At 36.6% G+C, this 25,575-nt stretch overlaps 1 long non-coding RNA gene across 2 annotated transcripts in view; it reads left to right on the top strand.

Annotated features, from left to right (window-relative positions):
- LOC118149508 (uncharacterized) overlaps positions 1 to 18,909 on the top strand; it is a 61,926-nt gene extending 43,017 nt beyond the window's left edge. For both annotated transcript variants that reach the window (XR_004737031.3, XR_013529645.1), the window contains one exon: positions 18,596 to 18,909. This is a non-coding gene — a long non-coding RNA (uncharacterized LOC118149508). The remainder of the gene's footprint in view (positions 1 to 18,595) is intronic.
- The last annotated feature ends 6,666 nt before the right edge of the window (positions 18,910 to 25,575 follow it).

Raw genomic sequence — 25,575 nt, 5'->3', positions numbered from 1 at the left:
AAATGTCCCAAATCAATTAACTTTTTCATCAGTAAGCCACACACAAAAAAGAACAAGATAAACCCAAACAACAAAAGAAGGGAAAGTAAAGGTCAGAGTAAAAATGAATTAAGCTGAAAAGAACAAACACAGAGAAAATCAATAAAATGAAAAGGTGGTTCTTTGAAAAAAAATTAAAAAAATGATAAAACTCTTGCAAAGATAAAAGGATATAAGACACTAACCATCAATATCAGGAGTGAAACAGGGGATACTTCCTAAAAGAATAATAATGGGATACTATAACAAATTTAGTTTTATAAATTGGACAACTTAAAAGACATTGATGAAATCTATGAACGACTAACTACTAAAACTCAACTCGATGATCTATATACAACTATCTCTATATGAATAATTCTATAATCACTAAAATCAATTATGTTGAGATTTAAAATCTTCAGGAAAAAAAGCCATATGGTTTCACTGAAGATTTCTATCAACTATTTAAATAAAGATGAGCACCAATCTTACACAAGCTCTTCAAGAAAACAGAATAGAAGGGGACACAACCAAACTTACTTAGGAGGACAGGGGCAGTATTATTCAGATACAGAATATCAGTGTTAGGCAAAGACAATACACACATAAAATAAGCTACAGATCAGTATCACACAGAACCTCATATGCAAACAAAACTCAAAAATTAAAAAACAAAAAGAAGAAAAGTTGAAGAAATAAAATAACTGCAAAAATTATTAGCAAACTGAATCCAATAGTGTATAAAAAACAATATCTCATTAGACCATTACCAAGTGATATTCATTTCTGGCATTCAAGGCTGGTGCAATAATTGAAAATCAATGTAATACACCATATCAACAAGGTAAAGATGAAAAATCATGTGATCATAAAAAATGATTCACAAAAATGACTTGACAATATCCAACACCCATTCATAGAGAAAAAACTTCAGAAAGTTAGGAATAAAGATAATTTTTCTCAACGTCACAAAGAATATTCTAAGGAATCAAGTATTGAGTCTACATTTAATAACCATGTACAGGGTCTATATGCTGAAATTACCAAATGTTAATGAAAGAAATGAGAGAAACCTAAATAAACTGGAGCGAGTTCTGTTTTCATAGATTGTAACACAAAACAGTAAAGTCAGTTGTCCCCAAATTGATTTATAGGCTAAATGCCATTGCTATACAAATCCCAGCAAGGAATTTTGTTGATGTAATCATGATTATTCAAAGATTTATATAGAAAGTCACTATCCTTAGAATAGCTAAAATAATATTGATAAAGAAGAATTCGTTGGGAGAAACCAATCCACCTGATTTTAAGATTTACTTTATAGCTAGAGCAATCAAGATAGTATGATATTGGTAGAAAGGTAGTCACATAAATTAGTGAATGAAATTGAGAACACAGAAAAAGAGCAATAAAGTAAATTATTGACAAAGATACAGAAGCAATTCAATGGAGAAAACATAAGCTTTTCAACAAATAATGCCAAGCAACTGGACAGCCATTGTCAAAATGATGCTACTTGACATAACCATGTACAAAAATTAACTCGAATGGGTCATAGACTTAATTATAAAACTTAAAATTATAATACTTTTTTTAAAAACATAGGGGAAAATCCTTGTGATCTAGGGCTTGGCAAAGAGGTCTTGGATATGACTGTGACAGCATTATACATTAAAACATGTTAAATTATACCTAATCAAAATTAAAAATCTTTGGCCTGGGAAAGCCTGTGTAATAATAGCCTTCTCTGGAGAAGCAGGACCACTTGTGTGTGTGTGTCTGCATGTGCATGTGTACACACACCACACACACACACGAGTGATTGACCCACACACAAGAAATTCCACAATGTTTCAGTCTGCCATGTGTAAGCTGCAAGCCCAAGAAAGCTGGTGGTGTGGTGGTTCTGGTCCAATCCCAAAGCCCTGTTCACCATGGGAGCTAATAGCATGAGTCCCAGTTCAATTCTGAAGGCATGAGAACAAGTAACACCTGATGTCTAAGGGTAAGGGAAAATGGATTTTCCACCTCAAGTAGAGAACAAATTCACTTCTTCCACTATGAGAGGATGCAGCAATAAAATGGCTATATACAAACCAGAAAGTGGGCCCTCTGCAGACACTGAATCACCCAGTACCTTGATCTTGGATTTCCCAGCCTCTAAAACTGTGAGAATTAAACTTCTGGTGTTTATAAGACACCAATTCCATAGCATTTTTGATACCGAAGCCTGAACACACTAAGACAACTCTAATGAGGAGAATGAAAATACAAGATATAGATTGGAAAGATATTTGCAAACCACATATACAACAAAGAAGTACTGTCTATAAAATAGAACTCTCAAAATTCAACAGGGAAAAACAAACTGTCTTTAATAAATGGGTTAAAGACATGAAGAAAGATGATTTAAGAAGATATACAAATGGAAAACAAGCACATGAAAATATATTCAACATCATTAGCGGTCAGGTAAACACAGATTAACACTATATAGTAGACATCAATCAGAATGGCATATTTTACAATAATTTCCACGAATATCTTACCCTTTCTTCCTGCAAGGATCATATTTTCTTACACTTTGTTTTTTTCCTTCATGTAATTTAATAGCAACCTAAAAAATACTTGTTGAATGAGTGAGTTAAGTAATAATAAAAAGTAAAATCTATCATTTTCACAATAGAGTAACAGCTGTTCTAATACATTAAAAATACATAGCAAAGTGAATAAAGACAAGCTTCTTGAGCCTGTGTTTCTGCAAGAAAGTAAAACTTTTCCTATTTTCCTTTCTTTATACATTTTCCAGGTCTATGCATTCCACTATGCTTGGAGCATGACATCCAAGCCTTGCAGAACATGATAATTTAGTAGGACTGTGGGCTGTTGAAATCATTAAGAACCAAACCAGCCTAATTTGCCTACTCAGACTCTTGTAAGAGTGATAACTATGTTTCTGTCTTATATAAGCCACTTTTATTTTCAGTCGTCAAACCTATTTCTAACCCAGAAAAATAGATCTGGATTTGTCTTTGAAAGATAAATGAAATGTTCATTTATCTAATGAACTAATACAGGTTCAGAATTAGTTTCATCCTTCAGAATAATTTAGGAGATTAATTTTATTATTAAATATTTTTATAGAACTTCTTACGCTCCAGATTTCCTGTGCAATAGCAAATAGAATAAATTAAACCTTGTATCTTTTGTAAATAAAAACTACTATTAATTTGGGTAAAAAATTGAATGGCACATCTTCTGATTAAAAATAGTATCTCAATTATAAGAAACAAAAATTAATTTGTAGACAACTTCAGTTTTCTGTGTAACTTAGACATGATGACATTAAGTACAAAAAGTGATCTTGTCTATTATACTTAAGTTCTAACAGATAATGTGTTCAAAGTCACGCAAACAAAAAGAAAGAAAAACAAAGCAGAGACAAAATATGCAATACTTGCAGAACTAGAAAGTCAAAAAATTTGGATTCTTAAAGAATGCTAGAGTGTAATTGAAATCAAACTTCATTAACTTTAATTAGGCTTCCTGCACACATACCTACATTTCATTCCATCAGGCTTCATAGGTAGGTATACTTTGCAGTAAATGCCTATTCAAAGTTTTCTAACATGACAGTTTAAATTAAGTAGTCTAATATTTTCTATTTTATCAAAATCTCTCAACAAATTGCTTTGATGTCCTAGAATATTTTTCTTCACAAAATATGCATGATTCACAAAGGCTTAGAAATCCAAAAGCTAGTTTGTTTTATCATATATTTGTTTTAAATATCCCCTCTTATTTAGTCCAAGAAATTATGAATAGCTGGTCAGTTTTGATAGTGAAATAGATAATATCATGATTAATTTGGATTATGCAACACACAGAGCCACCATTGCCACATATGTGAAGTCTACATTGTGCAGCCTGTTGTTTATTTCATTCTCATTGCTGTTGAAGTTGTTTGCCTGCCTCAGTATGGTATAAACGGCCCAAGAATTAAAAACTGACTTCCTCGTGTTTTTTCTTTTAATTCCATCAGGACTTTAATCATTGCTCTACACAATAAATGCTAAATTGAACCAACTTTTTTCTAAGGTAGGAATGACTCTAAAAATGTAAAAACAAAAACCTCAGATTGAATAATTCGCAAAGTTTATTTAAGCATCATTTAATTCTGAGCCCTGCCAGTTCTGATGACTTTTTCGTGAAGGTGGCCAAAAATGTGACTCACAGGGCCTACTGTTGAGCTGGTATAGGTGGGTATGGGGACATCAGATGCTTACAAGTCAGTGTACTTTGTGAGCCATCAATATCCAAATTGTGCCAGTTGTTCAGTGTTAGAATATCACCTCTCTGGTTTATTCCACAAAATCCAACAGGACAATGAAGAACTGCACACTGGAAAAGGTCAACTTCAATGGAGGTTTAGGCCAGTATTTTTACATTAAGCACTTCTAAAGGATGTTACTTGGTTAGTAAACAAATAAACCAATAACATTATAAAAATGGCTTAAGGCCAGGCGTGGTGGCTCACGCCTGTAGTCCCAGCACTTTGGGAGGCCAAGGAAGGTGGATCATGAGGTCAAGAGATCGAGACCATCCTGGTCAACATGGTAAAACCCCATCTCTACTAAAAATACAAAAAATTAGCTGGGCATGGTGGCATGCCTGTAATCCCAGCTACTCGGGATGCTGAGGCAGGAGAATTGCCTGAACCCAGGAGGCAGAGGTTGCAGTGAGCCGATATCGCACCATTGCACTCCAGCCTGGGTGACAAGAGCAAAATTCTGTCTCAAAAAAAAAGAAAAAGAAAAAATGGCTTAAGTAACAATGTGTGACTTTTTTGGTCCCAAAGCCAAGGTAGCACATAAGCCTCTGCTGGGATTTTCCCCAATTCAAATACAGAGCCATGGAGAGAAAGCTGTGTTAGACATTAGCAGCAATTTTATTATGGAACGAACATAGAGGAGACATGTTTTCGGTTAGGTTTCAGCATAGCATTTTACATTTCTAAGGAAAAGAGAATTAGTAAAGTAGAAGAAATTAGTGAGTGCTTTAATTTTAAATTTTAGCACTGAAAAAGAGATACTGTGACTAATCTGCAGTTGATTTCAGCAAGAATCATAGTGAAACGCATGTTGGTGAACGGTAACGAAGAGGGATCAGTAAATGAAACAAAATTGTTCAAAGATTGAAGAAGATGTGGCAGAAATAACCTGCTTTCTAGATATACATCAAGATGGTGTGGTAAGAACAACCCAGGATTGCAGCTCTCAGTGAACACGCAGAGGGTGAGTCAAAGCCGCATTTCCAGACGGATCTTTGTTGCCCACAGAACGGGGAAATTCCCAGGTGTAGGAGAGACACGGGACACCAGCACAGCTCTTCTGGCTGGTGCAGCCGCTTCAGCACTGCAACACTCTGCACAAAACGTACTGGTCCGGGTGCCCTGTTAAACCGGCAATCTGAGACTTGAGAGGGCAGATTAGCATATCCATCTGATTAAACAGGACTTGAACAGTGAGCCAGACCAGGAGATTCCTGGGAAGCAGTGTTTGAGCCAGCGCAGTGGGTCGCTGCACGGGAAATCACACAGATCCTGGTGCCCTAACAGCAGGCGACAGAAATGCCTGGGAGATAGTCAACCATTCAACTTAAAAAAAATAAAAATAAAAGGCGCTTTGAGGCAGGGAGCCAGCTGAGCAGGCTCGGTGGGTTTCAGCCCCACAGGGACAAACAAAATGGTGATTCGAAACACTCCGGGTGGAGAGTTCCACTGCGGGCACAGCTGAACCCAGGATGGTGCAGCTCGGTGGGGGAGGAGCGTCCGCCATTACCGAGGCCATCCGCCCCTACTGAGGTACACTCCCATTGCTGACGCAGCCTGCCATTGCCGAGGCAACCCACCATAACAGAGAGACTCCGCCACAGGGTGGAGCCCATGGCAGCAGGGCAGAGACCGCCGCAGCAGGGCAGAGCCCACTCCAGCAGGGCGGGGCCTTGGCAGGCAAATAGTGACTAGACTGCCTCCTACCTGGGCAGGACAGTGCAACGGACACTCATAAAGAAAGCCCCAACTCCCCGAGACAGAGCATCTGAGGAAAAAAAGGCGTTTTATGAGTTCTGCTGCAGCAGACTTAAACGTAGCAGCCTAAGAGCCCTGAATGAACAACGGAGCTCACAGCTCAGTACTTGAGCTCCTATAAAGTACAGACTATCTCCTCAAGCAGCTCCCTGACTCCTATATATCCAAAGAGTCACCACAAAAAGGACTAATCAGACAGACATTTGGCGGGCATCCTTCTGGGACAAAGATAGCAGAAGAAGAAACTGGTAGCATCCCTCACTGTTCTCCAGCTGCTACAGGTGTACCCCAGACAACCAGGGCCTGGAGTGGACCTCAGCAGTCATACAACAGAGGGGCTAGACTGGTAGAAGGAAAACTAAGTAACAGAAATACTTCATCATCAACAATCTGAGCGTCCACTCAGAGACCCAATTGAAAAGTCAGCAACTACTTAGACGACAGGTGGATAAATCCACAAAGATGGGAAGAAACCAGTGCAAAAAGGAGGAAAACACCCAAAACCAGAACACGTCACCTCCTACAAAGGACCAAAACTCACCAGCAAGGGAACAAAGCTGGATGGAGAATGACTGTGACGAAATGATGGAATCAGACTTCAGAAGTAATGAAGAACTTCTGGGTAATGAGAAACTTCTGTGAGCTAAAAGAAGATGTTTTAAATCAATGCAGAGAAACTAAGAACCTTGAAAAAAGATGCGAGGAAATGATAACAAGAATGGATAACTTAGAGAGGAATATGAATGAATTGAAGGAGCTGAAAAACACAACACAAGAACTTCGCGAAGCATGCACAAGTTTCAACAGCCAAATTGACCAAGCAGAAGAAAGAATATCAAAGTCAAAGATCAACTCAATGAAATAAAACGAGAAACCAAGATTAGAGAAAAAAATGCAAAAAGGAATGAACAAAGTCTCCAAGAAATGTGGGACTATGTGAAGAGACCTAACCTATGTTTGATAGGTGTACCAGAATGTGACAAAGTGAACGAATCCAAGCTGGAAAATACTCTTCAGGATATTATCCAGGAAAATTTCCCGAAACTAGCAAGGCAGGCCAACACTCAAATCCAGGAAATACAGAGAACACCACAAAGATATTCCGCAAGAAGAGCAACCCCAAGGCACATAATCATCAGATTCACCAGGGTTGAAATGAAGGACAAAATACTAAGGGCAGCCAGAGAGAAAGGTCGGGTCACCCACAAAGGGAAGCGCATCAGACGCACAGCAGATCTCTCGGCAGAAACTCTACAAGCCAGAAGAGAGAAGGGACCGATATTAAACATCCTTAAAGAAAAGAACTTTCAACCCAGAATTTCATATCCAGCCAAACTGAGCTTCATAAGTGAAGGAAAAATAAAATCCTTTGCGAACAAGCAAGTACTCAGAGATTTTGTCAACACCAGGCCTGCTTTACAAGAGCTCCTGAAAGAGGCACTACACATAGAAAGGAACAACCAGTACCAGCCACTCCAAAAACATACCAAATGCTAAAGAGCATGAACAAAATGAATCTACATCAACTAACGGGCAAAACAACCAGCTTGCATCAAAATGGCAGTATCAAATTCACACATAACAATATTAACCCTAAATGTAAATGGGCTAAATGCACCAATCAGAAGACACAGACTGGCAAATTGGATAAAAAACCAAAACCCCTCAGTGTGCTGTATCCAGGAAACCCATCTCACATGCAAGGATACACAAAGGCTCAAAACAAAGGGATGCAGGAAGATTTACCAAGCAAATGGAGAGCAAAAAAAAGCAGGAGTTGTAATTCTCATCTCTGATAAAATAGACTTTAAAGCAACAAAGATCAAAAGAGACAAAGAAGGTCATTACATAATGGTAAAAGGATCGATACAACAAGAAGAGCTAACGATCCTAAACATATACGGACACAATACAGGAGCACCCAGATACATAAGGCAAGTTCTTAATGACTTACAAAGAGACTTAGACTCCCACACAATAATAGTGGGAGACTTTAACACTCCACTCTCAACATTAGACAGATCAACCAGACAGAAAATTCACAAGGATATCCAGGTTCTGAACTCAGACCTGGAGCAAGCAAACCTGATAGACATTTACAGAACTCTCCACCCCAAATCCACAGAATATACATTCTTCTCAGCACCACATCACACCTACTCAAAAATTGACCACATAATTGGAAGTAAAGCACTGCTCAGCAAATGCAGAACAACTGAAATCATAACAAACAGTCTCTCAGACCATAGTGCAATCAAGTTAGAACTCAGAATTCAGAAACTAACTTAGAACCGCAAAGCTTCATGGAAACTGAACAATTGGCTCTTGAATGTTGACCTGATAAACAATGAAATGAAGGCAGAAATAAAGAAGTTCTTTGAAACCAACGAGAACGAAGACACAACATGCCAGAATCTCTGAGACACATTTAAAGCAGTCTCTAGAGGAAAATATATAGCAATAAGTGCCTATATGAGAAGAGTGGAGAGATTCAAAATTGACACCCTATCATCAAAATTGAAAGAGCTGGAGGAGCAAGATAAAAAAAACTCAAAACCCAGCAGAAGACAAGAAATAACTAAGATCAAAGCTGAACTGAAGGAGATAGAAACACGAAAAACCCTTCAAAAAATCAATAAATGCAAGAGCTGTTTTTTTGAAAAGATCAACAAAACAAACACACCACTAGCCATACTGATAAAAAAGAAAAGAGAGAACAACCAAATAGATGCAATAAAAAACGATAAAGGGGAAATCACCACAGATTCCACAGAAATTCAAACCATCATCAGAGAATATTACAAACAATTCTATGCACATAAACTAGTAAACCTGGAAGAAGTGGATAAATTCCTGGACTCCTGTGTCCTCCCAAGCCTAAACCAGGAGGAAGCCGAAACTATGAATAGACCAATAACAAGGTCTGAAGTCGAGGCAGCAATTAAGAACCTATCACACAAAAAAAGCCCAGGTCCAGATGGGTTCACAGCCAAATTCTACCAGATACACAAAGAGGAGCTGGTACCATTCCTTCTGAAACTATTCCAAATAATTCAAAAAGAGGGAATCCTTCCCAAATCATTTTATGAGACCAACATCATCCTGTTACCAAAACCTGGCAGAGACCCAACAAGTAAAGAAAACTTCAGGCCAATATCCATGATGAACATAGATGCAAAAATTTTCAATAAAATATTGGCAAGCCGATTGCAACAGCACATCAAAAAACTTATCCATCATGATCAAGTAGGATTCATCCCGGGGATGCAAGGCTGGTTCAACATACACAAGTCTATAAATGTAATTCACCACATAAACAGAACCAAAAACAAAAACCACATGATTATCTCAATTGACGCAGAGAAGGCATTCGACAAAATTCAACAGCCCTTTATGCAAAAAACCCTCAATCAACTCAGTATTGATGGAACGTATCTCAAATTAATAAAAGCTATTTATGACAAACCAACAGCCAATATCATACTGAATGGGCAAAAACTGAAAGCATTCCCTTTGAAATCCAGCACTAGACAAGGATGTCCTCTTTCACCACTCCTATTCAATATAGTACTGGAAGTTCTAGCCAGAGCAATCAGGCAGGAAAAAGAAATAAAGGGTATTGAAATAGGAAAGATGGAAGCCAAATTGTCTCTATTTGCAGACAACATGATAATATACCTAGAAAACCCCATCGCCTCAGCCCAAAAACTCCTGAAACTGATAAACAACTTCAGCAAAGTCTCAGGATATAAAATCAATGTGCAAAAATCACAAGCCTTCCTCTACACCAAAAACAGACTTAAAGAAAGCCAAATCAAGAACGAACTGCCATTCACAATTGCTACAAAAAGAATAAAATACCTAGGAATACAACTCACAAGGAACATAAGGGACCTCTTCAGGGAAAACTAAAAACCACTGCTCAACAAAATCAGAGAGGACACAAACAGATGGAGAAACATTCCATGTTCATGGTTAGGAAGAATTAATATTGTGAAAATGGCTATACTGCCCAAAGTAATTTACAGAATCAACGCTATCCCCATCAAGCTACCATTGACTTTCTTCACAGAACTGGAAAAAACACCATGAACTTCATATGGAACCAAAAGAGAGCCCGCATAGCCAAGTCAATTTTAAGCAAAAAGAATACAGCGGGGGGCATCACACTACTGGATTTTAAACTATACTACGAGGCTACAGTAATCAAAACAGCATGGTACTGGTACCAAAACAGAGATGTAGACCAATGGAACAAAACAGAGACATCGGAGGCAACAGAACATATCTACAACCATACAATCTTTGATAAGCCTGACAAAAACAAGCAATGGGGAAAGGATTCCCTGTTTAATAAATGGTGGTGTTGGGAAAACTGGCTAGCCATGTGCAGAAAGCAGAAACTGGACCCCTTCCTGACCCCTTACACTAAAATTAACTCCAGATGGATTAAAGACTTAAACATAAGACCTGGCACAATAAAAACCCTAGAAGAAAATCTAGGCAAAACCATTCAGGATATGGGAGTAGGCAAGGACTTCATGACCAAAATACCAAAAGCATTGGCAACAAAAGCCAAAATAGACAAATGGGACCTAATGAAACTCCACAGCTTCTGCACAGCAAAAGAAACAGTCACTAGAGTGAATCGGCAACCAACAGAATGGGAAAAAAATTTTGCAGTTTACCCATCTGACAAAGGGCTGATATCCAAAATTTACGAAGAACTCAAACAGATCTACAGGAAAAAAAAGACAAACAAGCCCATTCAAAAATGGGCAAAGGATATGAACAGACACTTTACAAAAGAAGACATACATGAGACCAACAAACATATGAAAAAAATGTTCATCATCACTGGTCATTAGAGAGATGCAAATCAAAACCGCATTGAGTTACCATCTCACGCCAGTTAGAATGGTGATCATTAAAAATTCTGCAGACAACAGATGCTGGAGAGGATGTGGAGAAATAGGAACACTTTTACACTGTTGGTGGGAGTGTAAATTAGTTCAACCACTGTGGAAGACAGTGTGGCGATTCCTCAAGGCCTTAGAAATAGAAATTCCATTTGACTCAGCAATCCCATTACTGGGTATATATCCAAAGGACTATAAATCATTCTACTATAAGGACACATGCACACGAATGTTCATTGCAGCACTGCTTACAATAGCAAAGACCTGGAACCAACCCAAATGCCCATCGATGATAGACTGGATTGGGAAAATATGGCACATATACACCATGGAATATTATGCAGCAATCAAAAATGATGAGTTCATGTCCTTTGTCGGGGCATGGATCAATCTGGAGAACATCATTCTCAGCAAACTGACACAAGAACAGAAAATGAAATAACGCATATTCTCACTCATAGGCGGGTGATGAATAATGAGAACACATGGACACAGGGAAGGGAGTACTAAACACTGGGGTCTATTGGGGGGAATAGGGGAGGGACAGCAGGGCGGGAGCTGGGGAGGGATAGCCTGGGGAGAAATGCCAAATGTGGGTGAAGGGGAGGAAGGCAGCAAAACACACTGCCATGTGTGTACCTATGCAACTATCTTGCATGTTCTGTGCATGTACCCCAAAACCTAAAATGCAATAAAAAATAAATAAATAAATAAATAACCTGCTTTCTAATAGTTGATTATTCCACCAGTTCCTTCATGAAGAAGACATAGAGTTAATTCCAGAGCTATATTTTAGTATTCATAAATTCTGTGTGATTGTGAATGTAAGTACTTTAATAAGATGTAAATGAGATTATTCTTAAGCCTCAGTTTTAGCTTAAGCACTGAGATGATGCTTTCTAACAGGTTTCATATTTCTCAATAATTTTGAATGAATTTGCTAAAAAAGCTGTGGGAGACAGAATAACAGCACCCCAAAGATATCTACATCCTACTGCCTGGGACCTGTGAATACATTATGCTATACAGCAAGGGGGAGTTAAGATTGCAAATGGAATTAATGTTTTTAATCTGCTAACTTAACTTTCAGATAGAGAGATTATCCTGGATTATTCATGTGGGCCCAATGTAATCACAAGAGTCCTTAAAAGTGGAAGGAAAAGGCAGGTGCGCCAGTATTTAAGTAATGCAATGTGTAAAACACTCAACAGGCCATTGCCAGCTGAGTCAAGGAATATGGGAAACCTCTAGAAGATAATTTGGGAAAGCAGCCATAGTAAATGAAAATAGCAGTCACCAAGGGGTACTTTTGTTTCTCTGAGTTAGCCACTTACCTGAAGCCTGTAAGGTATCTACAGCTCATTGTAGAAGAATGTTGCAGTTATCTGCAAATGGTGGTGGAAGTTTAGAGGATTATTTAGAGAATTGGTTGTCTTCTAGCTCAACACTAGTGAGAAAGGGTTCAAAGAAACCCTTCAGGGAATATAATACGTACCCTCTGGATTTGGGGGACAAAAGAATTATTGTAAGAATAATCTATGAAAACAAATTATAAAGGAATTGCTAGTACTAGAAGCTGCCCATGGAAGCAGTTTATATTAGAAGCCTACAATTCCACCAATACATGTAGTCAAATATTCGAGGTTTCCCTAAGAACAAATAAACAAGTCATGGCAGTAATGCGAGCACTGGACAGCTTTGAAAGTAATCTTCATTCAAGGGCCCTTGTCAGTGGAGAGGTTACCTGAGCAATACCTGATGGAAGAAAACACTGGATGCAGAAAGTGGAGTTGCATTAGAAATCGGCCATGCAGAATCACTGCCTCCATTATGGGTATCATGCCAGTGGGGCCACTGAAGAATTCCTGGAAGATTCCTCAAACAAAACGATCAATTTCAAGCATATGCTACTGCTGAACAAAGTCAATGCTGGATTGCTTTGGTGCTGTTTAAGTCAGTTCTTTCTTGTCCCTTATTTCTTCATTCTCCCTATCTCCATCTGTAACTTTGGAGAGAATTAGTTTAAATGTATGATAAGCAAGCTTGTTTCTTATGTCCCTCAGTTCATATGGTATAAAGGAGCTTCAATATATAGCTCTGATGTTTACAACAGGATTGAAGAGAGCAGACCCATCAAGCCTAGTGCTTCAGAAACTAATTCTGAATTTTGGTAGGTGTTTTATTTATGTGCCCATCCCTAGCCTGCTCAGGTAATATGGTTTTATTTACAGTATGACTGCTTCTACTGGAACATTAGGGAATGAGTAGGATACAAGAACCCAAAAGGTGATGAGACAGACTAAAGTAAAGGACAGGGGATGCGAACACAAGAAAGTAGATGACCTGCTTAATGAATATTTGGACATTCACACAAGCCTGCCTACTGTCAAACAAGAAATTCTTTCTGTACTTGGAAGAAAGAGAATCAAGCATAAGAGTATCAGACTCATTTGTCAAGGGAAGAAACAGAGTCATCCCAGATCCCAAACTATAATTTTCCCGAAGACTAACTTGATACTCAAGTAATTTAAATTTAATTAATTAAATTTCACAGAAAAGGCAATAGATGTGTTATACGTGCATGCATGCACACAAACACTTTTGTCCAAGACAGCTTTTGAAGTAATGAGAGAAGCGTTGATTCTAGAATCAAGGTTATCCTTTAATTTAAAATGGTCCATTTCATTTCAAATTTGTAAAGCAAATGAACAGGTGATGAAACGTCAGTAACCTTCTTTTAGTGTGTCCTCATTACTTTGTTTCTTTCTGACTCTTAACAACTAAGTTTGAAGTATTATCAAGATGAAGTGGCTTTTTTGGCAACGTTGAAAAAATTGGTTTTCAATTCTGGCTGACAATGCCAGCTCCCAATATGTGACTTTTATTTCCTTCGGTTAATTCCTTGGGTAATACACCTAGTCACAGTTTGCATCTAATACACAAATCCAATTTTCTTTTAAGCAACATCAGAATTATCTAAATCAGCACAAACATTTTGAAGTGAAATAAAATAAGCCATCAGAGGGATGATATTTTCAGAAAGTTTTTTGTTGTTCAGATTCAAATTATATGAAAACTTTTGGGAACATAAGCTAGAAATTGAATTTTTTTTCTTAACATCAAAAATATTTGAAACAGATTTTGTAGGCAAGACAATTGGTTTCATTTGAAAAGACAGTATTTTTTTTTAAAAAAAGGAAACATGAAACAGATAATATGTTTTGAAGTAATGACTATATTTATTAACAGCTCTTTGTGTCAGTATATGCTTTTAAGTCTACATTTCTTATACAGAATAAGTAAATGAGTGTTTTGTCCTGTTAGCAGCATGATTTTTTTTGTTAATAGATAGGAAAAACTCAGACATTTGTCATTAGCAACCATTTCCACTGTAGTTTGCAGCTCATCTGAAGTTTTTTGCTTGATTTCTGTCTTCTTGTTGAGTGGCGTGACGTTTTCTAGATTATTGTTTTCCAAAGAATAGCATGCTGCAGATTCATCTGGAATTCTTGTTTTGTACAGATTCCTGGGCTGTTCCTCAAGTCCTGTAGACTGCAGTGTTAGAATTCATGGGGCTGAAACCCAGAAGCGAATTTTAATAAACTTTCCAGGTGACTTTTTTAGTAGTAAATTTTGAAAAGTCCTGTACTAATAAATAAAATCTGAATTCTAAAGTTGAATAAATTTGCAGTTTCTGTGGAAACAGTCTCAGTTGAATCAAATCTTATCTGTTATATTTGACTAATAAGTGGCCTTTATCTAACATAATGCAATATCTCATTTATAAAAGGAATTGATTATTCTGCCCTCACAGTAGTACTAATCTATCTGCAAGAAATTTGAGTATTGGGCATTTTTCTGTGAGAAGCGAAGTGAATGCATAAGATCAGTCTTTACTGGGGAATATCCTCAAATTATTACTCTAGTCATTGCATGAGTATCCATATTTCAACAATTTTGTAAAAGGAAAATATGTTAAATATGTCACATTTTTTGGAGTTGTCCCCAGGTCAAAAGAAAACTAATTAGAGTATTAATACCCATTGGAAAAATCAACAGACACCCTACTCCATTACTCTGAAATGCTGAAAGGAGTCAAGGTGGTCTTCTAGGTCGTTTTTCATTCCAGTGTGTGATCTTCCTCTCAGAATGTTTTTAATCTGGCTAAGCACGAAACCTTTTTATCTCTGAAGGTCATCTTTTCTGTTTGAAGATGGCTCATATCGTTCCAGTGCTAATCCTCATGGTGAGCTACAGCTTTCCTCTTTTTAGCTTCTGCCCATCAGAATATTTTTTAGACTCCAATAAATATAAAGCAAATCTAGCATTTTTTTGATATGATAGCTTTTTAAATGTTTCATTTGAAATAGGTTCTCTTGGGTTTTCTCTCCAAACACACAAAGATATCTTTTTCGACTGTTTCAGTTATAATATTTGTTGTTGTTGTTGCTTATTTGTTTTTAGAGAGAGGGTCTGACAATGTTGCTGAGATTGGTCTCAAACTCCTGGCCTCAAGCGATGCTCCTGCCTCAGCCTTCCACATAGCTGAGACTATAGGTGCATGGCGCCATGCCTCGCCAGATTATAGTTTTAAAACCTTTCCTGTACTTGGTCACTTTATGCCAATTTCAGGTTTTCACTATTCCTCTTTGAAGCATATTTCACTGAAAATATTGTTTTCATTACCAGATAAAGAATATTGTATTTGTTGTATCATTTATCCTGGTTGTATCATTTATACTTCAGTTAAGATAATCTAAGATAAGATTTTTTTATTCATTTATTTTGTTTTTAAAAATTGTTGTCATTTGTTTTATTTTCTTGGCTGTCATGTCACATTATTGTTAACTTATTTTTGGTTTTTAGGCAAAGAAGTTCCAAATGATTTTCTTTTTCAGCACTGATACTTCATTGTATATTTGTATAGTTGATGCTATGGATTTATTGAAATGGTAAATGTATCATCAGTGTAGCCACATTCTCCTTGCAAAATCCACTCATTTTATGAATATTTATGGTAGTATTTTGTACCTGTCTCTTACAGAGGCATGTTGTAGATAAGAAACAAGTCCAAACTTTCAGAGGCTTATACTAAATTGAGGAGATACAACCTCATGTATTATAAAACCATGAAAAAAGAAGAAACAATGCCGTAAGTCATGTAGTAGACTTGTAAGAAGATTCCACTGGTAAAACAGTAGAAAGAGTATTTAATGGATTGAGGATACGTGGAAAAGACTTCAAATTTTAGAAGACAGAATACAAAATAGAATTTTATTTCATTGAATTATATTATTTTGTTTGTTGGTTTGTTTTTGGTGTTCTTAACTAACTTTCCTTGCCTAATTAGGGAGAACTCTGTAGCCCAACAAAATCCAGTGCAAAGGGGTTTATTATAAAGCAAAGGAAAATATAGTTTTAAGAGGATTTGAAAACATGATGAAATTTAAATAAAGCAGTTCTTTTGGTTTTGGTTCTTAAATAAAACATTGTTTCAATAGGCTTAGTGCAAAGTAGGTTTCTCTAAAAGAGCCAACACCAGATCTAGACTGCAAAGTGAACAAAGTTAAGATAGATATGGAATATTGTGTGCAGAAATCTCTTATCTAAAGCTGTGTATCTGGGTTGAAGATCAAGCAGCTTCTCTGTGTCAAAGCACATTAGATCCTCTAGTCCTCCAAAGTTTCTGATGATCCACAATTTTAGAGAACAAAGCTATTCAGTAAACAAACAAGAAATCACTCCAAGAAGGAATTATTATGACACTTTACAGCTTACAACTGTAGTGTGTATTTGGAAGAACAATGTTTCCTGTCAATTTTGCCATTAGCTTTATATGTTTGTCAGATATCCTAGCTTGATAAATGGCTGGGCAGAGCTTTATTTTCTGAGTCTGAGCTAATGTTTACTCTTTCACAATGTACTTCCAGTTCCTCTTACACTATTCCAGCTCTAAGTACCCTGTTATCTCAGACTTCTTGATTTTGCATCATCTCCCATCGTTTGTCATTATGAACTCCAATTCGTCTTCCTGATGTTGGCTGAAGATTTCCCCTTGTAAGCCCTTTCTGGACTCTCTTCCTCCTCTAATTTGATGGCTTCCTCCTTGGTATTTGGAATGTGCCACATGTGCTGATTATTCTCTTTTCTCTCTCCAGATTGTGTATTGTAAGAACAAGTTTGGTGGTGGTTAACATTAAATGTAGGTTCCAGGCATGAGCAAAATCGAATTGATGTCACTTTCTGATTACATGATGGCACATTATCTTTTCTATATCGGGTACACAACTTTTTAGTTGAGACTAATTAAGGGCATAAATAAATGCTGAGTGATATAATCCGTGGGTTATGTTGGTTGTTCTCTTTGTTCCCAGACCCATTTTTGTCATTTTGCTGCTCTGAAATTTGCCTTCAGAGGCTGACTTTTATACTGTCCTTTACATTTCGCTTAAGTTCAACCGATGTGGGATAATAGCAGAAGATTGGAGGGAGGAACAAAAAGAGAGATGAGATATTTAACTCTTCTTGTTACCAACACTTCTGGGTGTGGCTGAATTCCTTCATAGCTAAAGTTTGGGTTGGTGGCTCTTCTAGAGCTCAAGCTCACAGTGGGCTTCCCTTTTCCCTTCAGGCAGAATGCAGGTAGCAGGGTCTGTTATTGATCCCTGGGTGCTTTTCCATCCCTTAATGGTTGGTTCCCTTAAATCTGCTCACATCACATTAAGAGCACCCTCATTAAGTCATTTTGATTAAACCTTAAGTGTACTATTTATTTCTTACCAGGACTCCAGTTTATATACTCCAATGTAGCACCAATAATTGTTAGCATAAATAACAATAGCACTGTGTTATTGATTCACTGATAGCTGTCTATTTCCACAAGTATTTTGAAGGCTTCATGATGTGAAAAGGATATGATCATCTGAACAAAGGGTTTGGCACATTGAGAGAACTATAGTATTATAAGGACTAAAGAACTAAAATATTATTGAACAAATGACTGATTGAATGAAAGAATACATGAAGTAGCCTCATCAGGTTCATGAAAGATGTTACTCAAATGTGAAGTATAAGCCATGGCAAAAACTGTGAAGAATGTCATCGCAAATACTGCAAAACATTACCATTCTCTGTTTTGGTCTGGTTATTCAACCAGTTATTGGTTTATCATCTAGCTGCTAGATCCTAGCATGTATTCTTGAATATGATTTTCAAGGCTATCATGAGAGACATGATAAAGTAATACATATATTACAAGATATTAGATTCACTAGGATGTGGAGATAGTCTGGTATGATTTTTGTTTTTTTTTTGGTAAATGTTCTTATCACTGACAAATTACTCTAAGAATATAATGCCCTGGATTGCAGGCAAGTTCATCTGTTAGTGTTTTCCAGAATCTACCTGCAGTTGTTTTGATTCTTATTCCACTAATGTGGTTTCATAGCTCTATAAAAATATCACAGCTATCCTGTTAAATCAAGTTGAATCTGAATGTATGATGCTATCCTGTTGAGCCAGCAAAATATTGCATCTCAGTCTTTTTTTTTTTTTTTTTTTTTTTTAGATCAAGTCTTGATCTTGTTGCCCAGGCTGGAGTGCATTGGCTCCCTGCAACCTCCGTCTCCCAGATGCAAGCGTTTCTCCTGCCTCAGCCTCCCAAATAGCTGGGATTGCAGGTACAAAAGAAAGCAAGTGATCCACACATTCTGTAAACGTAGTAATGCACACAGACCAGTGATTACTGATTCATTGACTGGCATGTAGAACAAACCAAGTAAGTCGAGAAAAAAATACTATTTTAAAATATCTTCCATTTATGTCCTCATTATTTTACAGTTACCTTTATTTTATGATCTCTGTTATTTCTATGGTTTTCTATTGACGAATTTCTCTCCTTACTAAGAATCTTATTTTGTGGCATTTCATGTCATGATTAATTTATTGGATGCTGCATCTTTTGAATATCTTGTTCAGTATCTGAAATTTACTCTCTTTGTTTAAAGGTACAAAGTTTATTTTGGTAACTGTAAGCCACATTTGATTTCTAGACATTTAAATTCAAATTTATATTTTTTAATTAAATTAAATTAAAAATTGTATTTTTAAGTTACTCTAGTGACATTTCAAGTGCTTAATAACATTTTCATGTTCAGAGAGTGAAAAGGAATATTTACATGGGAGCATAAAATTCAATCAGACAATATCACTTTAAAGAATCTTTGGTTCTTTAAAGTAGGCAGATTCTTTAAAGTAGGCAAGTTATTTGCAGACCAATTTAAACTTTTTAAAATGTGATTTTTAGCTTTTTTAATGGTAGATATTCAGAGGTCTTTATTCTAGGGCAATTTTAGATCTTGTACTAAGGCTCGGTCATTCTGAAATCTTCACAGAAGGCCTCAGGTGTTCAGTGAGGTTCTCCACTCTGGCTAGTTGAAACTCCAATGCCCCTGAAGCGTGTGTGTATTCTAAAACATTTTCCGCTAATGAAAACCAGGAACTTGTTTTTTTCAAGCCTCATAAAATATCACCCTGTTACATGTGCAGCTTGGTATTTAGGCATGTAAGTGAAGCCCTTCACTGGAATTTTTCTTTGCTCCCTTTTCTCTGTGACTCTGACACACGTATTTTAGTCGCTTTATGCTCTCTTAACTCTGTATCTTCTCAACCAAGCAAATATAATTCACTCTACTCAGGTTTCCCTCCTTGCAGCTGGTCTGCAAAATGTTTCAAGGAATTAATCCTGGGCTTTCCTTGTTGGTTTTCCTTCTGTCAGGAATAACTATCCTTCTCTACCTATTACCTAGCATATGAAAAGTGTTGATTCAATGCATTTTTTTCAATTTTGTAGTCTTTCTGGTGAAATAGCAAATATAGCATATAACTGGTATTTGTGGTAATTTGTTATAGCGAAAATGAAAATATACTGGGTTATGCTAACAACACAAAACATATTTGGAAATGTTTCCTATTCTACCATTGTTTGAATTTCAAGAAATTGTGTCAAGTAGGCATCATTTTTCTCTAAATGCTGGTAGAATCCACAGTGAGACTACCAATTCCCAGAGTCACTTTCTGTACAGGTTCTTAATTACAAGTTTAATTTTCTTAACAGATATAATCCGTTGAGATTTTCTATATTTTCTTATGCCAGTAATAACAATGTTAATTTGTTTTTCAAAGTATATTCACCTCCACATTGTCAAGTATTGATGCGTAAAATTGTTCTTAATAGTCCTGTATTCATAATTATGTAGTATCTGTATTGATATCCTGTGTTTTCTTTACTTCCTGATAATAAAAATTTTCATTTTTTTTAACGTTTTCCCTTTATCAATTTGGTTAAAGGTTTTGAAATTGTATCTACTTTTCAAAGAACTTTTCATTGTTCTTGTTGTATTATTGAGGATTTTTAAAAATATATATTTTCTTTCTGAAAAAAAAATCAATTTCTGTTTTAGATTCAGGGGTACATGTGCACGTTTGTTACTTGGAATATTGCATCATGGTAAGATTTGGGGTACAATTGATTCCATCACCCTGGCAGAAGGAACTTTTTTCTTTTCCTTTTTTTATTTGCACAATTCAATTATGATATGTTTTAAAGTTGATCCTTTACTTATCCTAGTTTGCATTATAGAGTTTTTTGGAGCTGATGGTTTAGCAGAAAAATCATTTATAACAGTTTTTTTTCCAAAATTTGTTCTGCTCCTTTCTCTTCTTCTTCTGAGACTAGAATTATATATGTTAGAATACTTAATATTATTCTTTATATCAGAAATATTCACCTCATATTTAACATTTTTCTTTTTTTGTTTCAGTCTGTATAATTTTTATCATATATTTGAGATCACTGTTACTTCCTTCTGCCCTGCTCCATTTGTTGTTCAGTCTATCCAATACATATTTGGTTACCATTACAGAATTTTTTAGTTTTTGAATTTTCTTTTGTTTGTATTATGTTATTCTGATACATTAATATTTCATCTTCTGACACATTATAGCCATATTTCTGGTGAATTTTAAAAAATATTTATGATAGTTAAAGTCCTTGTTTTCTGATTCCAGTAGCTGAGTCACCTGTGGCTCTGCTTCTACTGACTATATAATTTCTTTCTTATGGGCCGCCATTTTTTTTGTACTTTTACCTGTCTCTGATATATAATTTTAACCTTATTTCACACATTGTATGTAAGACAGTGGACACACACACATTTGTTTTGTGTGTGTATTATTGTCTAACAATTAGAGTGAGAGAGGCTGATCCTGTAAATTTTTCCTAGAGTTGGGATGGTGTGGAGAACAGTTTTATTTATACTGAGTTTATGTGTGATTATCCAAACTGTGAACCTTCAGGATTTTTGCCACCTTTTTGATCTTGCCAGTCTTTGAGCTGTAAGAGTATTGGATTGCTGTTTTAAATATTTTTGTTTGCCTTTGGATTCAGTCAGCTCTGGAATCTGTGCACTCTGAGAATATGTAAACTTTTGCTGCTTCTCTCTGCTTTTCAGTGCCTTCACCACTGTCTCTCACTTAGTAAAACTCAGGGAAAATTATTTGATGAATTTATCTATTCATGCATCTGGAGCTATACAGTTCAAATCATCTTTTTAATTCACAGCATTGTGTAAGAATTAGCTGATTTCTCTTTATCCTGTCTGCAACATCTTTATACCTACAGACACCTGATACCTTTGTGTATACATATTTTGCATAGGCACTCCACTCCAGCATCATGCTCTCCTGTGACAGGCTAATTGATGTCTAAAAGTTAGTTTCTCAAAGCCCCTTTGTATATATCTTGTTTGATAGCCCAATATCAAAAGTATAATTCTTTTCATCTGGAAGTTTCTTATGTTTATCATTTTTATCATTTCCTGTCATTGTCTATTTTAACAGGAAGTGGAAAATCCTCTCATAGTGTCTTAACATAATCCATCAATCACTGTGACTACAATAGTAATAGGACATTGTACTTCATTTGAAAATTCTTTTAGTTAATGCAAAAAGTTACTGTTGATTTCCAAATATTACAAATAGGCTGGGTGTGGTGCCACATGCCTATAATCTCAGCAATTTGGGAGGCTAAGGCAGAAGGATGGCTTGAGGCCAGGATTTCAACACCAGCCTGGGATACATGGCAAGACCCCACCTGTACAAATAATTTTTAAAAATTACTTGTACATGGTGGCATATGCCTCTAGTCCTGCCTACTTAGGAGGCTGAGATAGGAGGATCACTGAAGTCCAGGAATTTGAGGCTTCAGTGAGCTATGATTATGTTACTGCTCTCCAGTTTGGGTGACAGAACTATCCTGTCTCAAAAAATAAAAAGACCAAATAAATGTATTTGGATTAAGGTGTTCTTTCCCTGACAGTTGATGATTCAGTCTTTTCAAACTTCATTTACTTACCAGAATTTGAGTTTCTAGTTTATGAATGGCATGATGATAGACTTTGAGGACTCAAGAATAAATACTAAAATGAGTTCATGTTTTTCACTACATATCAAGGGACATTTCAGAGAAATAATTATAAAAAAATAACAAAACTAGAATTTATTGTCAACTGGCTGTGAGAATTTAAGGTACATTTCTGGTTATGATCCATAGAGCTGAAATATTAACCTACAGATCTGAAGTGAGAATCACAGTTGGCAGTTGATGCTGACACATGCTTTCCTGTCACTTGACACAGACCAAACTGACTGACCTGAAAGTCTTTGAAATCATTTGTCTGTCATGCCATGACTTAGTTCTGGTCACCAACACAGCCTCTGTGCCACCATGAAAAAAAATGCAGCTATCTTTTACTATGTGGAGTTTTCTTTATGGTCGGTATACAATTGCTTTATGAGATATGGTCAGAGTACAGTTAATTATTTTAAGCATAGTGTCTCAATTGTACTAATATTCAAAGTAGGTAAAGACCATACATCAAGAGTAGAAGTGGTGTCAAATATCATTGCTGTATGATATCATGGATTTTTAAATTTTATTTTATTTGTTATTTATTATTATTATTTTTGAGAGAGAGTCTCGCCCCATCACCCGGGCTGGAGTGCAGTGTCATGATCTCTGCTCACTGAAACCTCTGCCTCCGGAGTTCAAGCAATTCTCCTGTCTCAGCTCCCAAATAGCTGGGATTACAGGCATGTGCCATCATGCCCAGCTAATTTTTGTATGTTTAGTAGAGACAGGGTTTAACCATGTTGGCCAGGATGGTCTTGAACTTCAGACATCAGGTGATCTACCTGCCTCAGCCTCCCAAAGTGCTGGGATTATAGATGTCAGCCACTGCGTCTGGCCCACATCTTGGATTTTTAAGTCCAACAGGAAATTACTGCAGTACAGTCATAGACAGGAAGCAGACTGATACCGGTCCTGTTACAGACTTCAGATTTTCAGGTGTTCTATAGGTTGGGAGGGTCAGAATTTGTGAATTCAGAGGAGCATACATCTTAAAGTGAGAAAGCCACCCCCTATGGATATTTCAGAATCAGTGAGAAATGGGAGCAAAACAACTTGCTTTACAGCGATAGAGCTGTGAATGTGAGTCTGTCAGAAGCCAAGTTTAGTTTATTAAAAAGGAAAAAACAAAGAATTTCCAGAAATTTAGTTGGTTTTTTTTGAACAGAGTCTCACTCTATCACCCAGGCTGGATTGCAGCCTGGAATTTAGTTTTTAAATAAGCAGTTATATCTTTTTTTTAAATCATGATACAAAGCCAGGAATACACTAAAAATGTATTGTGCGTTGACTTTCTTTTTCACTTTTTGGTTCTCACTAGGAACCACTGAATGCTTGTATCTAAGTTTATGTGAGACGAGAAGTCTAGTCTATTGGAACTCTCCAAAACCCCTTACTACCTTGTAAGGAGAATTCCGAATATATATTTTTCCTTTGCTCATCTTTCAAAGAGATCCAGACATCTCTGAGAGAATTCTTAATACCATTCTGAAATAGGTTCAATCTTATATAAGAATTTGATGTGATAAATGTGAAATGTTTTACAGTAGTGGAGATACAGTAGACTTTGGGAGTATGTACAGAGAGAATGAAAGGAGTGAGATTGCAGCTTCAATAAAGAAAAGTATAACTTATTAATATAAGAACTTGACATGTAGTTACATTGCAGTAGTTCTGGGCACATACTCAGAGGCTATAATATTTTCAACAATTTGCCTTGCATGCTACACATTATCTTAAGGTAACAGGGCTTATGACTTTGAGTGGGCAGCCATTTAAATAGTGACCTTCACAGTCATCCATTCCTTTTTACTTCTTACTCTCTTATCAACAAATTGCATGACATGATAATGCATTATTATTTTGGGATTCGAGACTTGGATTTACACAATATAAATAAGTAACATTATTGGGGCCACGTCTACCAGGAAACTCTTGTCCAGCAAGAGGGTTCCAACCTGGATAGGGGGGTGCATGGAAAGTAAAAGATGACAGATAGACGGGGTCTGGAGGGTTGAGAAGCAATGCTTCACCAACAATTTTATTGTGCTCAGGGTCAGTTTATATACATTTTTGGGTACTTGCATACATCATAATTCCATGAGATAAGGGGGACAGAAAGTCTTAAAGTAGAAAAACAATTTACAACATCATCAAAGGGGTACAAAGAAAAGATCAGATATCCAATGGAACCGAGCAGGTGGGTCTCATTATCTGATACAATGGAAAGGTCAGATAGACAATTAAATTAAGCAGGCGACTCGTTATCTTAGTAAGAAGTTAGTCATTACTTTCTAGAAGAGAATCACATGTTTATTGAGAAAGAACTAAATTAAAGGACACAATGTGTCTTATTACTTTCTTAGAAGATAGTCACATGTTTACTGAGAAAGAACTAAATTAAAAGACACAATGCATCTTATGACCGCATGACCACCTGGTGATTGTCACACATGTTTATCTTTAACTTAGATCCTCTTTCCATTCCTGCTTTCCCATAGCTCTGCTTCCTTTCAACTGGAGACTGTGTGTCTGGGCTCAAGCCCACCGTATAGTGTAGCCCAATTTCAGGGGGCCTCACACGGGGGCGTTCCCCATATAACATACTGTCTTCAGGTATTTAGGATTTAAATTATATGACATAGGGCTTAGAAGAATCCCTTAATGCCTCTTAAGACCATCAAAAGATTCAACTGGATCAGAAAACATCCATGATTGTCATTATTGCTGTATGTAATTCTTCAGAGTCTGACAAAGTCCTAGGGGAGAAAGACTTTGCTATTATGATAATGTGTAATTTGTACAATCAATGGAACTGTTTTTTCTGTGTTTGTCTTGGAAGAGTCAGTGCCTAAATCCAGTTACACAGAGGGATGTAACATGGCCAAAATAATGCCTTCTGACTATTTCCTGGCTAAAAAGTATCTGTCTCTTCCCCTGTTCTTTAATTTCCTTGACGTGTTCTTTCCCCTAAATTTGTAGGAGGAAGGTCCCACTAGCAATGAAATGAACCTTAACTCAAAAAATTTGTACTTAACGCATGCACATGTTTGTGTGTGTGTGTACCAGAATTGGATCAG

This window comes from Callithrix jacchus, chromosome 19, assembly GCF_049354715.1.
Source record: "Callithrix jacchus isolate 240 chromosome 19, calJac240_pri, whole genome shotgun sequence".
NCBI lineage: Eukaryota > Metazoa > Chordata > Mammalia > Primates > Cebidae > Callithrix > Callithrix jacchus.
This window is presented reverse-complemented; position numbering and strand designations above follow the sequence as displayed.